We start from the raw sequence: 20,195 nt of genomic DNA on the forward strand, positions 1-20,195 counted from the left end.
CTACCTTCGGTAGTTTTATTTTACAAAATAGCTGGACTAATTTAGCTATTTTACTGAGAATATTTTCATTTCTATTTCAGCTAGCTTATGTCGTATAAGCATAATGGAAGGCCATGTGGTGGGGTAAATAAATGCCTGCTTACAAGGTTAGAAAAATAGGATTTAATAGTCAAATGATGATACTATCACATGTTCCTGTCTTTTTTATTCCTGGAGATTTTTACCTTGACCTGGAAGTGTATACAACTATAACTTGCTTTCCAACTATGTATTCCTTCAGTATACCTCTGACCAATCTTCATACATAATCTTAACATAAAATTCCAGGCTTGAAAACCTATGTAGAGTGATTGTGACTTTGGTAATATGGTGAAATAGATAGTGTGGCTTCAATCTCTGACCCCAACCTACAAAAATTAACCCTGCTACAAATGTGGGATAAAATTTAAGAGGCATTCTCACTGTAAGAAAGGGAAATCCCCAAGCAAAGACACAAAATAGGACTCCAAGGTGGATTATAGGAAAATGAGCTGGCAGTGGGGCTGCAGAGAGAGCTTGGTTACTGTTCTTGGTAACCTAAGCAAGGATTTAGTACTGAGACTCCCACGCAAAGCTGAGACACTCAGAGCCTCCATTCCTGTGAAGAAGCTGCACAAAGGCTGCCTAATTACACATGGGGATGATGTGGAAGATGGTGTGTCTACCTGGATGCTGACCTGAAACAGTGGATCTTTATCTACTGGGCTTTTGGCTTACGTGTGCTCAGTCACTTCAGTCATGGCCGACTCTTTGTGACCCCATGAACTGTAGCCCACTAGGCTCCCCTGTCCATAGGATTCTCCATGCAAGATACTGGAGTAGTTTGCCATTTCCTCTTCCAAGGGATCTGCCTGACCCAGGGATCAAACCCAAGTCTTCTGCACTGGAGGTAGAGTCTTTACTGCTGAGCCACCAGGGAAGCCCTCTGGTTCAGTGTATGGTAACCAATGGTTCTGGAAACCCTACAGTTAGAAACCTACACAAGGAAATACGTGTTGACCCAGAAGATGGGTGTAGGCTTGGAGTTCTAGGCAAAAGCAAGTATAAAATCTGTTTGATTCTACAGGTTCCTTATAAATAAAAGCCCAGAAGTCAAGTGCACAATCCAACAACAACAAAAAACCAGTCAAACAAAAATCTTTCATATAAGAGAGTTATAGCCATGCCAAGCCAGTTGAATAGAACCTCAGAAATTTAGGTAATAAAGCAAACTGGTAGATATTATGAAGATATGCTTCAAATTAAAAACATAATATCAAATCAAGTTATAAGAATAAAAGACAGATTTTTATAATAGGAATATTTGAAAAGAATTAAATATAAGTTTCAGAAATTAAAAATTGTCATTTAACACATTAAGCAATTGATTACAAACAGGTGAACAAAAATTAGTAACCTGGAAGCTAGATGATAACTAATGCCAGCTGAGTGCTTACCAAGCCTACAAATGCTAAAGAGGTACTTGCTAGACTAGGATTTTTGTTGTTTGTTATTAATTTTATTGTTATTTTTGTAAGTATACTCAGTACATTCTTGCTGGCTGGAATTTGGTAGTGGCAAGCAGACTGGCTCTGTGAGCTGTGCTCTTAACCCCTCTGCCCTTGAGGAAAATGTCTGGAATTTGGCATAGAGTCATAACTATGAAAAGGATTACGAGATGTGGAGAATGAAATTTAAAAACCTAATATGTGACTCTGATCACTCTTCCCCAACACTCTTGTGAGACACACACAATCCTGAATTTTTGGCTTCTTTACTGCCTACTGCACGTCACTCCCTTATGCTGGCTTCTGCTCAGGGCTCTGTCTCTGAGCTTGGCAGTGCAATACCCAGGGCCCAGTCTGTAGACTTTTTTCTTCCCTGGATTACGCACATGATGATCTCATACAGCCTCAGCTGCAAACACCTCCAGGCTGTTAATTCCCAATTTCTATCTTATGTATACATAAAAAATGTACACAACTGACTGAGCAGTACCCCAAATTAATATGTCCAGAACAGATACGATTTCCCACCCCCATCCCCAGTCTAGCTCTAAAAGTGTTTCTCATCTTAGTTCTTGCCATTTCTTTAAGTCATTTCTTCTCTTTCTCTAATAGTTAGGATTTCCCTAGTGGCTGTTACAGTAAGGAGTTTGCCAGGAACGCAGGAGATGTGGTTTCAATCCCTGGGTTGGAAAGATTTATGGAGAAAGGAATGACTACTCACTCCAATATTCTCGTCTGGAGAATTCCATGGACAGTGGAGCCTGTTGGGCTATACGGTCCATGGGATTGCAAAAGAGTCAGACACTACCGAGTGACTAACTCTAACCCATCAAAACACCCTCTTGGCCTAAGGGTGAAACACTGCTTACTACCTACACCATGAACCTACATGATTCTCCTGGATAATTGAAACAGTCTCCTAACTGATCGCCTTCAGTCTATTCTGAAATATTGAAGCCTGTATGATCCTATTTAAATGTCAATCAAATGATGTTGCATGTTTGCTCGAAGTTCTCCAATGGCTTCCTAATTGACTCTGAGAAATAAAAGTGTGTAAGGTGGTAGATATCAGGCTGTCATCAACAGTGTTTCCACTCTTCTCCTTTTTCACTGTGCTACAGTCACACAGGTCTCCTCTTATAATTTAAGCAAGCTCCTACCTCAGCCTGTTTGCACTGGTTCTCTCTCTGCATGGAACATTCTTCCCATGGATGCCCACACAGCATTTTGCTTTACTTCCTTTTTTGTTCTGTTCACCCGCCTATTACCTTTCCTCAGCACTGTAAGCGACTTACATTTTCTCTACCTGCTTTTTGTTTATTTTAAAATTTTCTCCTTAGTACTCACTACTGTACATAAACAAAAAAAAGTTTGTCAATTGAAAAAAAATTGACATTTTTTCAATTTTTTATTTTGTCTCTGTCTCCTGGAAGGTAAACTCCATATGTCACTGCTGAGTCACCAATACCTTGAAGAAGAAGAGGTCCTGAAGATCTTGAAGCCATGACTAGGCTGCATGAGCAGGTAGTTTGCACTCCCAGTGCATGTACCTCCCCCTGTTTTATTGCCTGGTCTTTCTCAAACCTCATCAATGGCTTCGTGGAAAGTTCCCATGACTGGGTAATGAAGAAAATGATTACACCTATCCTCTAGATGGTGATATGTGATATGATATCTCCAAACTAAAATGGAAGTCTGTAGCATTAAAATCTTTGTTATACGGTTAGTGGGAAGAGAAATCTTTGCAGTGGGTAGAATTTGGGTCAGTGTACCTGACTGTCCACTCTGTCTGTACTGATCTGTATTTATTTATGGATCACAAATGTTGGTTGAGTGGTGAGGAACTTATATGAAATGTTTAGTGAATTGGAATAAAAGGCTGCAAGCCCCTGAAACTCTGAGCTCTTCAGATCTATCAAATTCTCTCCAATAGGCAGTCCTGACTAAAATTTGTGTGCAATTCTGGGTGGACGTAGGAAGGAATTGGGAAACTGCTTCCAACCATGTTGATTCTTTTATCGTAATCCTTTGCATGGCTTCTGCTAGTTCAATAATAACAACAACCATCTTGAACCCACCTGAAGTTTTCCTTCTCATAGCCTTTGTAATCTAGTTGGCCCTCACAGGCGTGGCATCACTTGTTTTATGTGCTGTGTGTTGGAAGTATTTCAGAACTAAATTTAGGTATTTATAAACAGAAATCCTATATTTCAAAAGTGGTATAGTGGTCCAAAGTAGGTAGTTTCTAGATACAATGGTTAAGAGAGTTTTTTCACTCTAGTTTATATTTTATAAGTCTTCAAGACCTCTAGCATCTTTTACTTTAATGTTTTTTAGTTGACCACAACTCCACTATGACATCTTATCCAGATTTTCCCACCCTTCTATGACTTTTCTTTTTATAACTCTTATTCCTGATATCTGACATATATAACATATGTGGCTCTTATCCCTAATATTTAACATTTCCTCAAGTTTTCACAATTACACCCTCATGAATATATAGAAGATTCCTATTCCTTTTAATCCTAGGGATTACAAAAGAGGATGCTGTTGATTCTAATATATTTGTTCTCTGTCAAATTCTTTTTTTCTAAAATGAGGAACCTCTTTTTACCAGAAAGATTAACTTTGGTCAACGGAAAGTCAAAAGTAATTATAATTTTTGTCTTTCCTCTTTTTATTTTCCCCCTCTTTTCCAACTCCTTCCTGCCCTCACAATTCTATCTTCCTATATTTTTTAATCACAAGGAGAAGTTTCTCTCACTTTGAAAGATTTTTATGAAGTTAACAATTAATAATATTACTTAGTTTTTTGTATACAACATAATTATGTCTTGCTTAGACATTCAGAGCCTCTGATTTTTCATAGTCTTATTTCTTCTTTTTACACTGACTGTGGAGGATTTTGACTAAATTGTTGCTCAACAATATTAAATTTCAAGACAACAAGCATAGACAGATCAGAAAATTTTAAAAATTAGCTTATTTGAATATTAAAATTTAAATAAAACCATAAGTAAAAGGCAAGATAATTTTGATATTTAAAATATGGCAAGTTAATTAATAAGATTCAACCAATAATGAGAGCTGCATGTTGACAGTTCCTGTTGAAATATAAGTATTTGTGTTCCAACTGCAACTGTGGATTTTTTTAAAGTGACACTTTTATATTTTTTAAAAGTTTGTATTATCCAGATAAATAGGTAAAATTTAATTTATTAGCCATATTTCTCCAGGATTTTACTGTTTCAGGTATCCTTGCAAATCCATATATTAAACAGGACTTCACTTTTAAAGTATTTCAAACCACAGAAAGAGAGTATTATATTATGTAAATTAATTTCATTTTTTCTTTTTTGGAAGAGCAGAATATATTTCTGCAATTGAAATACTCACTCTAACTTTTTTAAAAATGTCCTAATTTTAAAAAAAAGCAAAATATGGAAAGGTGTTGAACCTCACTTTCCAACTAGATATTTGAAATGTTTTGAAAGATAAGAACTGGTTGGTTATAAATATTTATATGGTTAGACCTAGTATACCAAAAGATAATTATGAAGAATAACTTATGAAAAATGGCCATTCCAATGATTTTACTGCTATTTTTAGATGACATGCAAAACTTAGTTGTGCAGCCAATTAGGTGCTATCTCTCTGTTCCTAGTCCCTCCATTTGTGATAACTATCTGTATTTTAATAATCAAAGTTCAAGATAGGTTCTGGTTCAAGACGGTGACATAGCAGAATTCTTGACTCTCCTCCTGCCATGAACACACCAAATCTGTAAGTATGTAACAGTTTCCTCAGAAAAAACCTAAAAACTGGCTGAGCAACTCCTATACATCAGGCAAATGAAAACAAACAAATAAAAAAAGCACACACTGAAGTGGGTAAGGGAAGCTGGAACACAATCTCACCATGAATTCCCCACCCCAAGTGCTGAGACCTACAATCAAGAGGGCACTTAAAACCTGGAGGTTCTCCTTAAGGAATAAAGGGTTTGAACCACACAGAGGGTGATCCAAATTTTAAGACCTGTACATAAAAGATAAGATTCCAAAACATCTAGCTTTGAAATCAATGAGACTCATATCCGTGAAAGCAACAAGGCCATGCTGAAGTGAGAAATGCTTCGTAAAGGGCTCGTGTACAGACTCACCCATCTCAGGGCTCTGTGCAGAGAGGCAGTCAATCTAGAGATGTCCAGATTAGGTGAAAGATGTTCATTTGCGAATCCTAGAGTTTCAGCCTGAGAAGCAGATTTGGTGCATGTCTAGGGACCTGCTCCCTGGCAGGCACCATCTTTCACTCTCCCTCTGTCTCATTCCAGCAAGGGGTCACTAGCTGGCCCCTCTACCCCTCAACAGTGGGTGCCATTTATATGCTTTACCTCTGCCTTGCTCCAGCCTGTGGATTCCACCTTCTTTTTTCTTCACTTTCCTCCCTGTGGGTGTTATCTATACACTCTTCCTCTGCCTTGCTCCACCCAGGGGTTGCCATGTCCAGGTACCCTCTGCACCACGGTCTTAGCACCGTTATCTCCCAGATGGGAGCTTTTACGTGTCTCTGGTTCTTATATCAGGTGTGCCAGGTTTTAGGGTTGCCACTCAGAGGCCAGGGTGGCTAGTGATCCTAGGTCCCATGATAGTGGAGCAATCAGAGAGACAATTCTTGGCAGACTGCCTGCCAGAGCACTGCACAGAGAGAGAAGAAACAAACCCTCTGTCTTTCTGTGAAAGGAGTCTATTTGCTTGTGCAGGAACATTGATATGGGGGCAGCCTTCTAGTTTGGCACATGTACAGCCCTATGGTGGCACTCTCAGGTAAAGGAGGTTATTGAGTGAAATCTCAGTAAACTGCTTCTGCCTTACTCCAGATCACTGGTATCATCCAGAAAGAAAAGGATATCCCTTTCTCTGACACCCCAGTTACTGTCTGTGGCTAGAGGATATCTGTATATCACCTGGCTCTGGTGGCCAGTGGGTCTTATGTTCGTGGTTCCCAATGGACCGTAACCAATGGAGAAAGAAAAATTCAAATGGTTACTATCCACATGGCCCAGCAAAAGGCAACAGACCCAGGAGTTTAGTCACTCTTAGCTTATCATCATAGTTATAGTCTGAGAAACAGATTCTAATTGAACATACATGTAAGGGCCAACTCTCATCCTCTCCAGGGACCTTGAAGATAGTGGATGCTATCTTTGCATTCTCTAACTGCCAAGTCCCAGAGCAGCTGTACCTCCCAGAGGGGAGCTCTTACAGTGTCTGATGCCCTGGCTTCTGTGGCTGCCAACCAAGGGCTGCCATGCAATCATCTGTCTCTGGTGGCCAGGGGAGCTTGTGTCCTGAGTCCCATGGGTCTATAATAATCAGAGAGACAGTGCTTGACAGGCTACATTCTCTGTGACACTGTACAAACAGCAGACTGAAACACACCCAAAGTCAGACTGAAACACACCCAAAGTCTTTCTGTGCTTATTTGGAGTTTCAGCCTGAGACACAGGCTTCAGGTGTGGGACACATCTAGTGATCTACGGAGCTACTATCAGTAACATGGAATAGTGGATGCTACTTTTGCACTTTCCTTCCACTCTGCTACAGCTTACAGGTATCCCTGGGAAGGAACTCATACACATACCTGGAGCCCCCTTTTCATCACTGCTGCTAACCAGGCAGCACCCTGAACTGCATGGCTCTGGTGGTGATGCCTGTGCTTGCAGTCCCTTAGGTCTGCATCCCTTAATAGTGGCCGCCTGGCTGCCAATCAGCCTGAATCTAGGTGCTTGATGAGATGCTCCCCTCTGGGACAGTGACAAGTTTTGCACAACTTCAACTACTGGAAGTTATTTAAGATAAAATAACTGCATTGGTAATCATACAAGTTTGAGAGAAAAAAGTGAGGGCATGATAGAACAATAAGATCTATCTCTTACTCAAAACCACTCTTTCAAGACTGGCAGAGGCAGCTATTTTATCTAATGCATGAAGATCAATGTAGAAAGTAAAAAAGAAATGAATGAAACAGAGATAAGTTAATACCCCATAAAGAGTTCAACAGAATGGTCAACTAATTAATGGTCAAATAATGGTTCAACTAACTCTAGAAAAGAACAGATGACCACAGGGAGATCATCAGCAGAGAGACAGACAATATAAGAAAATACCATGTAGACATCACAGAACTGAAGAATATAATAAATAAACTGAAAAATGTACTAGAGAGGTTCAATAGCACACCAGACAAAGCAGAAATAAGGATCAATGAATTTAAAGACAGGACACCAGATTTCACTTCAAGCAGCTAAAATGAAAAAAAGAAGAATGAAAAAGCACAGATAAAGGAAATTGTATAACAATATCAGATGGATTAGTATTCACATTAAAAGGGTGAATATTCACAGGAAAAGACAGAAAGAAAGTGGCAGACAGAAAGAAAGAAAATTTCTTGAAAAATTATTTCAAGAAATAATATCTGGCAACTTCCCTAACATGGGGAAGGAAACAAACATTCAGATAAAGGAAGGACAGAGAGTTCCAAATAAAGTTAACTCAAGAACCCACATGAAGACATATTAGAATTAAAATGTCAAACTTATGAGGAAAATTTAAAAGTAGCAAGAGAAAAGACAACTTGCTATATACAAAGGAACACCCATAGGATTATAAATTTAGTTTGCAGCAGGAATTTTGTGGGCCAGAGGTATGGCACAATAAATTCTAAGTGTTGGAAGAAAAAATATTCCAACCAAGAGTACTATACCTGGCAAAGTTGCCATTCAGAATTAAGGCAAGATAAAGACTTTTCCAGACAAACAAAAAGTAAAGGAATTTTTCACCACTAAACTTGCCTTACAAGAAATGTTAAAGGAACTTCTTTAAGTTAAAAAGAAGACACAAGTTAGTATCAGAAAAACATACACAAGTATGAATATCCCTGGTAAAGGTAACAGATTAATCATGTATAAAGCTAGAATGAATATGAAAAAGGTAAAGTAGTAAAAATAACTTACAGTAATATGTTAAGGGATTATACATGACAAAATATGTAAATTGTGATGTCACAAACATAAAATATAGGTGGGAGAAGGAGGCTCAGAATGTGTTCAAACCTAAGGTATCAAGTTAAAATTGACTGTTATAAATACACGTATTATTGGAAAGTCTCATGGTAACCATAAAGTACAAACCAGTAGTAGATACTCACAAATAAAGAAGAGGGAATCTAAGCATACCCAAAGAGAAAGTCATTAAACCACAAAGGAAGTGAGCAAGAGAGGGAATAGAGAGGAACTAAAAAACAGCCAGAAAGCAATGAACAAAAAGGCCAAAAATACACATCAATAAATAATGACTTCCAATGTTAATAGACTAAACTCTCCAGTCAAAATATGTAGAATGACTGACTGGGCAAGAAAATTAGACCCACCTATACGCTGCCTACAAGAAACTCACTTCAGATGTAAGGGCACACACAGGCTAAAAGTAGAGGGACAGGAAGATATAAAATCCCACGGACAGAGGAGCCTGGTGGGCTGCAGTCCATGGGTTTGCGAAGAGTTGGACACGACTGAGTCCAACTCTTCACTTTGACTTTTCACTTTCCTGCATTGGAGAAGGAAATGGCAACCCACTCCAGTATTCTTGCCTAGAGAATCCCAGGGACGGGGGAGCCTGGTGGGCTGCCGTCTATGGGGTCACACAGAGCGACTTAGCAGCAGCAGCAGCATGCTACCTGACCTGCATCTGTGGATGGATCATCCAGATAGAGTAACAATAAGGAAACATCAACCTTAAATGACACATTAGAACAGAGGCATTTAACAGATATGTAATAACATTCCATCTAAAAGCAATGGAATACACATTTGTCTCAAGTGCTTATGGAATGTCCCTCACAATATATCATAAAAGGCAATAAAACAAATCTTAACAAATTTAAGAAGATTGAAATCTTAACAAAAATCACTTAGAAAATCCCAGAAAACTACAGAAAAAAATAGAAATTAATGAGGTGATATTACACTTAATACCACAGACATACAAAGATCAAAAAAGACTACTATGAATAATTATATACCAACAAAATGGACAACCTAAAATAAATGGGTAAATCCATAGAAACATAAAACCTACCAACTGAAACATGAAGGAACAAAATCTGAACAGAAAGTTCACTGTGCATGTTGAATCAGAACCAAAAACCTCCCAATAAACAAAGTCAGGGTGTGACTGCATCACTTGTAAATTTTACCAAACATTCTAATAAGATTTAATATCTATACTTCTCAAATTCTTGCAAAAATAGAAAAGGAGGAAACCCTTCTAAACTCTTACAAGGCCAGCATTATCATAATGCCAAGTCAGACAAGAATGCCAACTAGAAAAAAAAAAACAAACAAACAAACCATACAGGCCAGTATCCCTGATGAATGCACATGCAAGAATCCTGGACAACAATTAGTGAAGCAAATTCAGTAATACATTAAAAGGATTGTTCACCATGATCAAATGGGATTTGTTCCAGGAATGCAAGGGTGGCTCAACAAAGGCAAACCAATCAATGTGATACACTACATTAACAGAATGAAGGATACAATTATACAATCATCTTAATAGTTGAAGAAAAAGCACTTGACAAAATTCAACACTGATTTTATGATAAATCTATGAACAAAGTATAGAGGAAATGTACCACAATAAAATATAGGCCATTAATGACAAGATTGCAGTTAATATCATACCCAACAATAGAAAGGTAAAAGCTTTTCCTCTGAGATCGAGAATAAGTGCCTACTCTTGCCACTTGTCTTCAACATCATATTGGAATGTCTAACTAGATAAATTAGGCAAGAAAAAGAAATAAAGGGCATCCAAATTGGAAAGGAAGAAGCAACATAGTCTCTATCTACTGGTGACATATTACTATAGCAAATAATTTAGACTCCACTAAAACTGTCAGAACTAACACACAAAGTCAGTAAAGTTGCAAGATTCAAAACTACACAAAAGTGATTGCATTACCCTACACTAATAAGTTATTATCAGAATGTGAAATTAAGAAAACAATGCCATACTTACCTGGCAGGGGTGATACCATGGTCGTGAAGGTGGTTTCCTCAGGGCAAGGCTCATCTATTGTACTCCAGATATGCTGGCCCCTGTGATTTCTCCAAATGTGGGAAACTGGACTGCATAATTTGTTGTAGTGGAGGGGACTGCACTGGTGTTTTCCTGTGAAAGAAAAAAAAAAAAAAAAGAAAATAATCCTATTACAATTACATCAAAAAGAATAAAATACACAGAATTAAAGTTAACCAAGGAAGTGAAAGATCTCTACACTGACAACTATAAGATATTGATAAAGGAAAATTGAAGAATACACAAATAAATGGAAAGATATTCCAGGTTTATGGATGGGAAAAATTAACATGTTAAATTGTCCATACTACTCAAAGCGATCTACAGGTTCAAAGCAATTTCTATAAAAATTCCAATAGCATATTTCACAGAAATGAAATAAATAATCCTAAAATTAATAGGGAATCACAAGAGATTGCAAAGAAGCCAAAGCAAACCTGAGGGGGTGAGGGGGAAACAAAGCTGGAAGCATTACACTCCCTGATTTCAAACTACATAACAAAGATAATTATCAGAACAATCACGTTCCCATCAAATTTTAAAATTCATTTTAATTTTTCCCCAATCTGATAAGCAAAAATTTCTCAGTATATCTTAATTTGCATTTTAAAATAACTAAAAAATAAAACAACTAATAAAATTTAGGGAGAAAAAGTATACTACTGTCTTCAAAACAGATATATATATATCAATACAATGTAGTAGAGCCCAGAAGTAAATTAAGTGCCTATATATGCATGGATTTATTATAAATTTGCTAAGTCATGTCCGACTCTTTGCAACCCCATGGACTATAGCCCACCAGGCTCCTCTGACCATGGAATTTTCCAGCAAGAATAGTGGACTGTGTTGCCATTTCCTTCTCTAGGAACCAAGAATACACAATGGGGAAAGGCTAATCTCATCAAAAAATGGTGACAGGAAAACTGGATAGTCACATGAAAAATAATGAATCTGGACTACTATCTTACACCATACACAACAAATAAATCTGAATGGATTAAAGAAGTCAATGTAACACATGAAACCATAAAACACCTGTTGAAAACATGGACATTAAACCTCCTAGAGGGAATTCCCTGGCGGTCCGGTGGTTAGGACCCTGCACTCTCACTAACAAGAGTCTGGGATCAATACCTGGTCAGGGAAATAAGATCTCACAAGCTACATGATGTGGCCAAATAAGTAAAGAACAAACAAAAAAGCTCCTGGACATCAGTCTTGGGGGTGATTTATAGATTTGACACCCAAAGCAAATGTAACAAAAGCAAAATAAATGCAAGGAACTACATCAAAGTAAAACATTTCCACAACAAAGGAAACCGTCAACAAAATGAATGGGAAAAATATTTGCAAATTGTGTATCTGATAAGACATCAGTATCTGAAATATATAAAGAAATCATACAACTCAGCGAAAAAAAATATCTAATAAGTGGGCAGAGTATTTGAACACATTTTCCCCAAGAAGAAATAAATATTGCCAATAGGTACATGAAAAGATGGTCAACATCACTAATTATTGGTGAAATGCAAACCAGAAACACAATAAGATATTACTTCACACCTGTTAGAATAATAGAATAACTATTATCAAAAAGACAAGAAATAACAAGCATCAGCAAGGATGTGGAGGAACGAGAACTCCCGTGCACTGTTGGTGGGAATGTAAATTGGTACAGCCACTATGGAAAACATTATGGAGATTCCTCAAAAACTTTAAAATGGAAGGGTCCTACCAGCAATTCCACCTTTGGGTATTTATTTAAAGAAAAGGAAACCACTAATGTGAAAAGATACCATTGCAGCATTATTTGCTAAAGCCAAGATATGAAAAAACCTGAAGTGTTGAAGTTCATTGATGGATGAACAGATGGAGAAAAGGCGACCATAAAATATAGAGCCGTAAAAAGGAAATCTTGCCATTTGCAACAACACGAATGGACCTTGAAGGTATTATGCTATGAGAAATAAGTCAAAGAAAGACAAATACTGTATGATCTCACTTATACAGTGGAATCTAAAACAGAATTAAAACAAAACTGGGATTACAGATACAGAGAAAAGACTGGTGGTTGCTGAACTGGCAGGGGCAGGAGGGGTGAGCAAGGTGGGTGAGCAGAATGGGTGAAGGGGGTCAAAAGGCACACATTTCTTGTTATGAAATAAATGTTATGGAGATACAATGTATAGCATGGTAACTATCATTAATAATATTGCATTGTGTGTTTGATGGTGAATTGATGCTTTTGAACTGTGGTGTTGGAGAAGACTCTTGAGAGTCCCTTGGACTGAAAAGAGATCCAACCAGTCCATTCTGAAGGAGATCAGCCCTGGGATTTCTTTGGAAGGAATGATGCTAAAGCTGAAACTCCAGTACTTTGGCCTTGTCATGCGAAGAGTTGACTCATTGGAAAAGACTCTGATGCTGGGAGGGATTGGGGGCAGGAGGAGAAGGGGACGACTGAGGATGAGATGGCTGGATGGCATAAGTGACTTGATGGACGTGAGTCTGGGTGAACTCTGGGAGTTGGTGATGGACAGGGAGGCCAGTGCTGCCATTCATGGGTCGCAAAGAGTCGGACACGACTGAGCGACTGAACTGAACTGAAAAGTATAAATCTTAGGAGTTTTCACGACAAGAAAATTAATCAATTAACTATATATGGTGACAGATGTAAACTAGACTTATAGTAGTGATCATTTTGCAATATATACAAATAGTCAATCATTACATTTTATACCTGAAATATAATGTTATATGTCCATTATACCTCAAAAAAAACACACACACACACAAAAACAAAAAAACAATCCACTGGTAACAATCAAAATGCTACTAAGGTCTCACATTGGGGTCTCTTTGCATATAGAAGATATGTCACTACCAAGATGTTTATGGCTCTCCTGGGACTGTGGGACCCCAACTTCCTCTACTCTTTGCTCTTTTGATATTAAGCTTCAGAAAAGGAAATGAGTTCTTCACTGCAACTTCATAGTCTTCTGATGTAGACTTTGGTGACTTGGCCTTTTTGCAAGGTTTTGAGAATTTCAGAATGTGATTATGGTTAGTAATCAAGTTGTGAAAGAAACATTAGAGCAACCCACACATTTGGTTTAAATGGTAGATATCACATAAGACGACAAAGTGACACCAGGCAAAGTGGCAAATCCAGGGTTCTGATGAAAAAGAAAACTTTCCATCAATTTGGGGAGAAGACACAAACGCATGAAAACACTGAACAAAACAGCATATTGAGGTTCAATCTAATGGAAGTGAATAAATTTAAGTATTAAAAGTATTATTTATTTTAAATTTAAATTTATTTTAATTGGAGGCTAATTATTATACAATTATTGTATTGGTTTTGCCATACATCAACATGAATCTGCCACGGGTGTACACATGTTCCCCATCCTGAACCCCCCTCCCTTCTCCCTCCCCATACCATCTCTCTGGGTCATCCCAGTGTACCAGCCCCAAGCACCCGGTATCCTGTATTGAACCTGGACTGGCGATTAGTTTCTTATATGATATTATACATGTTTCAATGCCATTCTCCCAAATCATCCCACCCTCTCCCTCCCCTACAGAGTCCAAAAGACTGTTCTATACATCTGTGTCTCTTTTGCTGTCTCACATACAGGGTTATCGCTACCATCTTTCTAAATTCCATATATATGTGTTAGTATACTGTATTGGTGTTTTACTTTCTGGCTTACTTCACTCTGTATAATCGGCTCCAGTTTCATCCACCTCATTAGAACTGTATTATTTATTAAATTACTTCACTCTGAGTTAGAGTAGAGATATACATAAACACTGGAGTTGTCATCTCTTTAAGGGGGTTTCAATTAAGTTCTATTAAGCAGAGGCTTAAATTTCTTTTGTATATAAAGGTCCCATGGAGATAAAATAAGACATGTCTCCCATCAAGGTTTCAGTTCAGTTCAGTTGCTCAGTAGTGTCTGACTCCTTGTGACCCCATGGACTGCAGCACGCCAGTGCTTGCTCAAACTCATGTCCATTGAGTCAGCGATGCCATCCAGCCATCTCATCCTCTGTCATCCCCTTCTCCTCCAGCCTTCAGTCTTTCCCAATAAGTCAGCTCTTCACATCAGGTGGGCAAAGTATTGGAGCTTCACCTTCAGCATCAGTTCTTCCAATGAATATCCAGGACTCATTTCTTTTAGGATTGACTGGTTGAATCTCCATGCTGTCCAAGGGACTCTCAAAAGTCTTCTCCAATACCACAGTTCAAAAGCATCAATTCTTTGGCACTAGGCGTTCTTTATAGTCCAACTGTCACATCCATATGTGACTATTGAAAAAACCATAGCCTTGACTAGACGGATATTTGTTGGCAAAGTAATGTCTTTGCTTTTTAATATGCTGTCTAAGTTGGTTATAGCTTTTCTTCCAAGGAGCCAGCATCTTTTAATTTCATGGCTGCAGTCACCATCTGCAGTGATTTTAGAACCCTCCAAAATAAGGTCTCTTACTATTTTTTAATATTAAAAAAATGTTACCCCATCTATTTGCCATGAAGTGATGGAACCAGATGCCCTGATCTTAGTTTTCTGAATGTTGAGTTTTAAGCCAACTTTTTCACTTTCCTCTTTCACATTCATCAAGAGGCTCTTTAGTTCTTCTTCACTTTCTGCCATAAGGGTGGTATCATCTGCATATCTGAGGTTATTGATATTTCTCCCAGCAATCTTGATTCCACCTTGTGCTTCATCCAGCCTGGCATTTCACATGATGTACTCTGCATATAAGTTAAATAAGCAGGGTGACAATATGCAGCCTCGATGTACTCCTTTCTCGATTTGGAACCAGTGTGTTGTTCCATGTCCATTTCTGACTGTTGCTTCTTGACCTGCATACAGATTTCTCAGGAGGCAGGAAAGTGGTCTGGTATTCCCATCTCTCTCAGAATTTTCCACAGTTTATTGTGATCCACACAGTCAAAGGCTTTGGCATAGTCAATAAAGCAGAAGTAGATGTTTTTCTGGAACTCTCTTGCTTTTTTGATGATACAACAGATGTTGGCAATTTGATCTCTGGTTCCTCTGCTTTTTCTAATTCCAACTTGAACAACTGGAAGTTCACAGTTCACGTACTGCTGAAGCCTAGCTTGGAGAATTTTGAGCATTATTTTGCTGGCATGTGAGAGGAATGCAATTGTGTGGTAGTTTGAACATTCTTTGGCATTGCCTTTCTTTGGGATTGTAATGAAAACTGACCTTTTGCAGTCTTGTGGCCATTGTTGAGTTTCCAAATTTGCTGGCATATTGAGTGTAGAACTTTCACAGCATCATCTTTTAGGATTTGAAAAAGCTTAACCAGAACCCATCACCTCCACTAGCCTCACTGACGAAAGTGGTTATGCAGAGAACAATTACATGCTGGGATATGGAACATTTTTTTTCACAGTTTATGAAATTAGTAATCTAATAGTATTATCCAGGCTTATGAAAATAAGAATCACTCATATAGCTTTCATGATCTTTTCAGTTACTTTCAAAAACTAATTAACTTTAGGAAAATTTTGTGGCAAATTATTGATAATTTCTAATCAATGAAATATATTTTCTCCATAATGATATTCACCAAAATTACTGTCTGTTGTGAGCTGAATTGTATCCCTGCAGAAATTAATGTTGAAGCCCTAATCACCCCACCCCCATATCTTAAAATGTAATCCTATTTGTAGAAAGGAACCTGAAAAAGCTAATTAAATGAAAATAATGCCATTGGGATGGGCTGAACACATTGTGACTGGTATCCTTAAAAGAAGAGAAAATTTGAATACAAACATTGACAAAGTGCTGATGATGTGAGGTCACAGGGAAAAGATGGCCACGTGAAAGCCAGAAGAATGTCCTGGAACAGTTACTTCCCTCTGGGTTCTTGAAAAGAACGGATGGGCTGACACCTCAGTCTCAGAATTTTAGCCTCCAGAACTATGAGAACATAAGTTTCTGTTGTGGAGGCCACCCCAAGTCTGTGGCCCTCTGTTAAGCCATTTGCATCTCTAGCAAGGGAATACACTCTCTTTGCTTCATTCTACTGTAATCTTCATTATGAGTCTGAGGTGACAGGTTAAAGGGAGTAGGGAGCATTACATATTATTGCTCATTATATTCTCTCTATATAAGTTTCATCAGTCATATCAGATAACAAAATACTGCAGGCCCATAGTTTTCCATGTACCAAGTCATTTAAACCTTACATGCATAATCATAAAAGGTAATTTCTATGATTATTCTAATCACATAGATAAGAAAACTTAGCTAGTAAGTTAAGCACTCTGCCAAAATCCCAACAGGAAGTAGGACTCAAACTCAGGGGTTAGATTCTGAAGTTTGTGCTCTTAACTCTTTCCCAGGAACATGCATTTTTCTAAGCATCACTTTGAGTTGTGAAGAAAAGCTGTATTTGAAGTAATGCCCATGTGTTAACTACTCATATAATTTCTACATGAATGGCAGGTAAAATCCAAAAAATGACTATAGAAGTACTCCCATTCTTGAAGAGGTAGTCCTTTTCTCCTCCTTTGGATGGAATTTTGTGACTTGGCCCAGTGAATTGTTTGTTGTCATTTAGTTGTGTCTGCGTCTTTTGTGACCCCTTCTATTGTAGTTCACCATTCCTCAGTCCGTGGTATTCTCCAGACAAGAATACTGGAGTGGGCTGCCATTTCCTTCTCCAGGAGATCTTCCTGACCCAGGGATGGAACCTGTGTCTCCAGCATTGGCAGGTGGATTCTTTACTACTAAGCCACCAGGGAAGTCCTTCCCCACTAAATATTCATAGAAGGTAGTAAAAGTGATGCTGCACAAACTCCATAAGCAGATCATAAAAAATTATATTGTCCTCCATGTGTCTGTCTCTTGATATGCTCATCCATGAATATGGAATTAACTATATTCATTCCTACTACTGGGTTCCAGTGGTAAATGAAAATATAGAACCCCTGTTGAAAAAATCTAGAGAAATTTAACATAATAACAATAGAGCATTCAACCAGAGGTGGGAAGGCCTTTCTAATAGCTATACAGGCTGCATGCCTAAGAAACTGGTCCTGCTGGGCATTCAGCCACAGTTGGCTAAAGTATAACTTTAACAAATTAACACATATATACTTATGTCTAAAAACATTGACTTTTAATTTTAATTGTATGTGTATGGCAGAGAGGAGGTTACCATAAATAGACATATACTATATGTTTTCTCATCTACAGTTCATCCTGTTTACCTTAGGTCAGGAGTTTAATATTTTTCAGAATTCTGAGCACTTGCCAAAGGTTTCTGACAATAAATACATCCTATTTGTCAACAAACCGTAGATATTCCTTTATGATTCATAATAGTCTTTGACTTCCCTCATTTATAAAACAGGAATCAAGAATTTTCTTTATCAAATGAAGTCTAGAAATCTCATTTCAAAAATCTGTTAATTATACATGAAGCAAATCAAATTCATATTTTGCAAATTTACTTAAAAAGATAATGTACATTGGCTATGTGATCTTGACTTCTCCAGAAGGTGACCTCTACTAGAAATCTTTTTTTCCTAAACTATGAGTTATAAAATTGGAGGATTTATTAGGAATGATGTCAGCCCCTGGTAGTGTAAGTCATTCTTTTTTTTTTTTTCCTCTCCCTTTTTTAAACAACTAATCAGATACTCATAACCAAACAAAAGTGCCTCTGTACTTTATGCCAAGGGACCCAAAAGTGCCTCTGTACTTGATGTACTTCTAGCCCATCACAGCATCCCAAAATAAACAAACAAGAATTTAGTAAGGGCTGTGGATCCAAGGGATTCAGGGAACCTGCTCCACACTCCACTGGACTTGATTAGGAAGACAAAAAAAAAAAAAAACAACAACAACTTGGAGAGTGTACAACTGGGCAGATACCCATGGACAAGAAAGAATTTATAAAAAGCATAGCCTGCTAGAGGCGAGATTCCAACACTCCATCAAGTCAGGATAGAGGTAAGTTTGCACATAGAAGAGGGGGAGACTCCCGCCACCCTGCCTCTACCTCAGAGCAACACTGCAGGGACCAAACTTCTGGCTGCCGTAATTGTGACCTCTCCTGCGGAGGAGGTGGGAAGCAAAAGTTGTAAGTGATTGCTCAACCACCCCAGGGGTGAGGCTTATATCTGGAGAAAGCTGTTTGTCTCCAACAGCTCTTGATTTTTGAGGAGGAACCTCTATGACTGGGTAGGGGGAAGAAGGAGAAAGAGAAGGAAACAGATAAGAATATCAAAAGACATTAAAGGAATACATTCCCTCCTGTTGGCTTCAGAACTTCAGCAAGAAGTCTATCCACAAACCTCTGGGAGTATCCCACTCAAGGATGTCCCTTCCAGGCCTCTGGGTACCCCCAAATCCTCAAGTGCCAAACGCACATCTCCCCCATCCCTCCCACTGTACTCTGTTGCAGGCCCCATTAGTAAACTCTTAGAGGGAGCCAGAGTGGACAAAGGGTGATCTGATAACAGGCCAGGGAGAAACCGCAAACCTGAGCAATAGCTCCATCTTCTGGAATACAAAAGAAAAATTTCTAATAGGCTCTTGAATTTTAAGAAGCAAAAACGTCATAAAACCTTAGTTACAGAGGTGTCTGCTACCTACAAGAAACGTATTTCAGCTCTAAAGGCACATATAGTTTCAAAGTAAAGAATGGTGGTGTTGTTGTTTAGCTGCTAAGTCGTGTCTGACTCTTTTTGAGACCCCATGGACTGGAACTCACCAGGCTCCTCTGCCTATGGGATTTCCCAGGCAAGAATACTGGAGTGGGTTGCCATTTTCTTCTCCAGGGGATCTTCCTGACTCAGGGATTAAACCTGCGTCTCCTGCACCTTCTTCATCGGCAGGCAGATTCTTTACCCCTGAGCCATCTGGGAAGTTCAAAATAAAGGACAGAAGAAGAAATTTCATTCAAGTAACAACCAAAATGAAACGTATATAGCCCTTCTTATATCAGGTAAAATAGACTTGAAGCTGAAATTGGTAACTAAAGACAAAGATCTTTATATAAAGTAAAAGGACTCAATACATTTAGAAGATATAAATATATACACACCCAACATTTGGGCACCTAAGTATCTTAAGCAAATAGTAACAAATCTGAAACAAGAATTAGAGAGCAATACAATAATAGTAGATTTCAATACCCTACAGTCAATAATGGATAGATCATCTGGAGAGAAAATAAAAAAGGAAATGTTGGAATTGACCTATGCTTTAGACAACAGAGACTTAACAGACATACAAAAAAATAAATAAATAAAAAGAAAAATGGAAATACAAATTACCAAATCCTATGAGACGTTGCAAAAGCAGTTCTAAGGGGGGATTTCATGGCAAAATATACAAACATCAGGAAACAAGAAAGATCTCAACTAAACAACCTAACTTCATACTTCAAGGAATTAAAAAAAGAACAATTTAAGCCCACAGTTAGAAGATGGAAGGAAATAAAGATCAGAATGGAAATAAATGAACTA

General features: G+C 38.1%; 1 protein-coding gene and 1 non-coding gene across 3 annotated transcripts in view; both read left to right on the top strand.

Moving 5' to 3' along the window:
* SLC7A11 (solute carrier family 7 member 11) overlaps nt 1-18,563 on the top strand; it is a 393,259-nt gene extending 374,696 nt beyond the window's left edge. For both annotated transcript variants that reach the window (XR_009596822.1, XR_009596820.1), the window contains exon 14: nt 2,960-18,563. The gene's annotated coding sequence lies outside the window, so the exon portion shown is untranslated. The remainder of the gene's footprint in view (nt 1-2,959) is intronic.
* Nucleotides 10,602-10,767, top strand: LOC114108896 (U1 spliceosomal RNA). Its single transcript, XR_003585627.1, has one exon. It is a non-coding gene; the product is annotated as a U1 spliceosomal RNA (small nuclear RNA).
* Nucleotides 18,564-20,195: the final 1,632 nt, after the last annotated feature.

Source organism: Ovis aries, chromosome 17, assembly GCF_016772045.2.
Source record: "Ovis aries strain OAR_USU_Benz2616 breed Rambouillet chromosome 17, ARS-UI_Ramb_v3.0, whole genome shotgun sequence".
NCBI classification, from domain to species: Eukaryota; Metazoa; Chordata; class Mammalia; order Artiodactyla; family Bovidae; genus Ovis; species Ovis aries.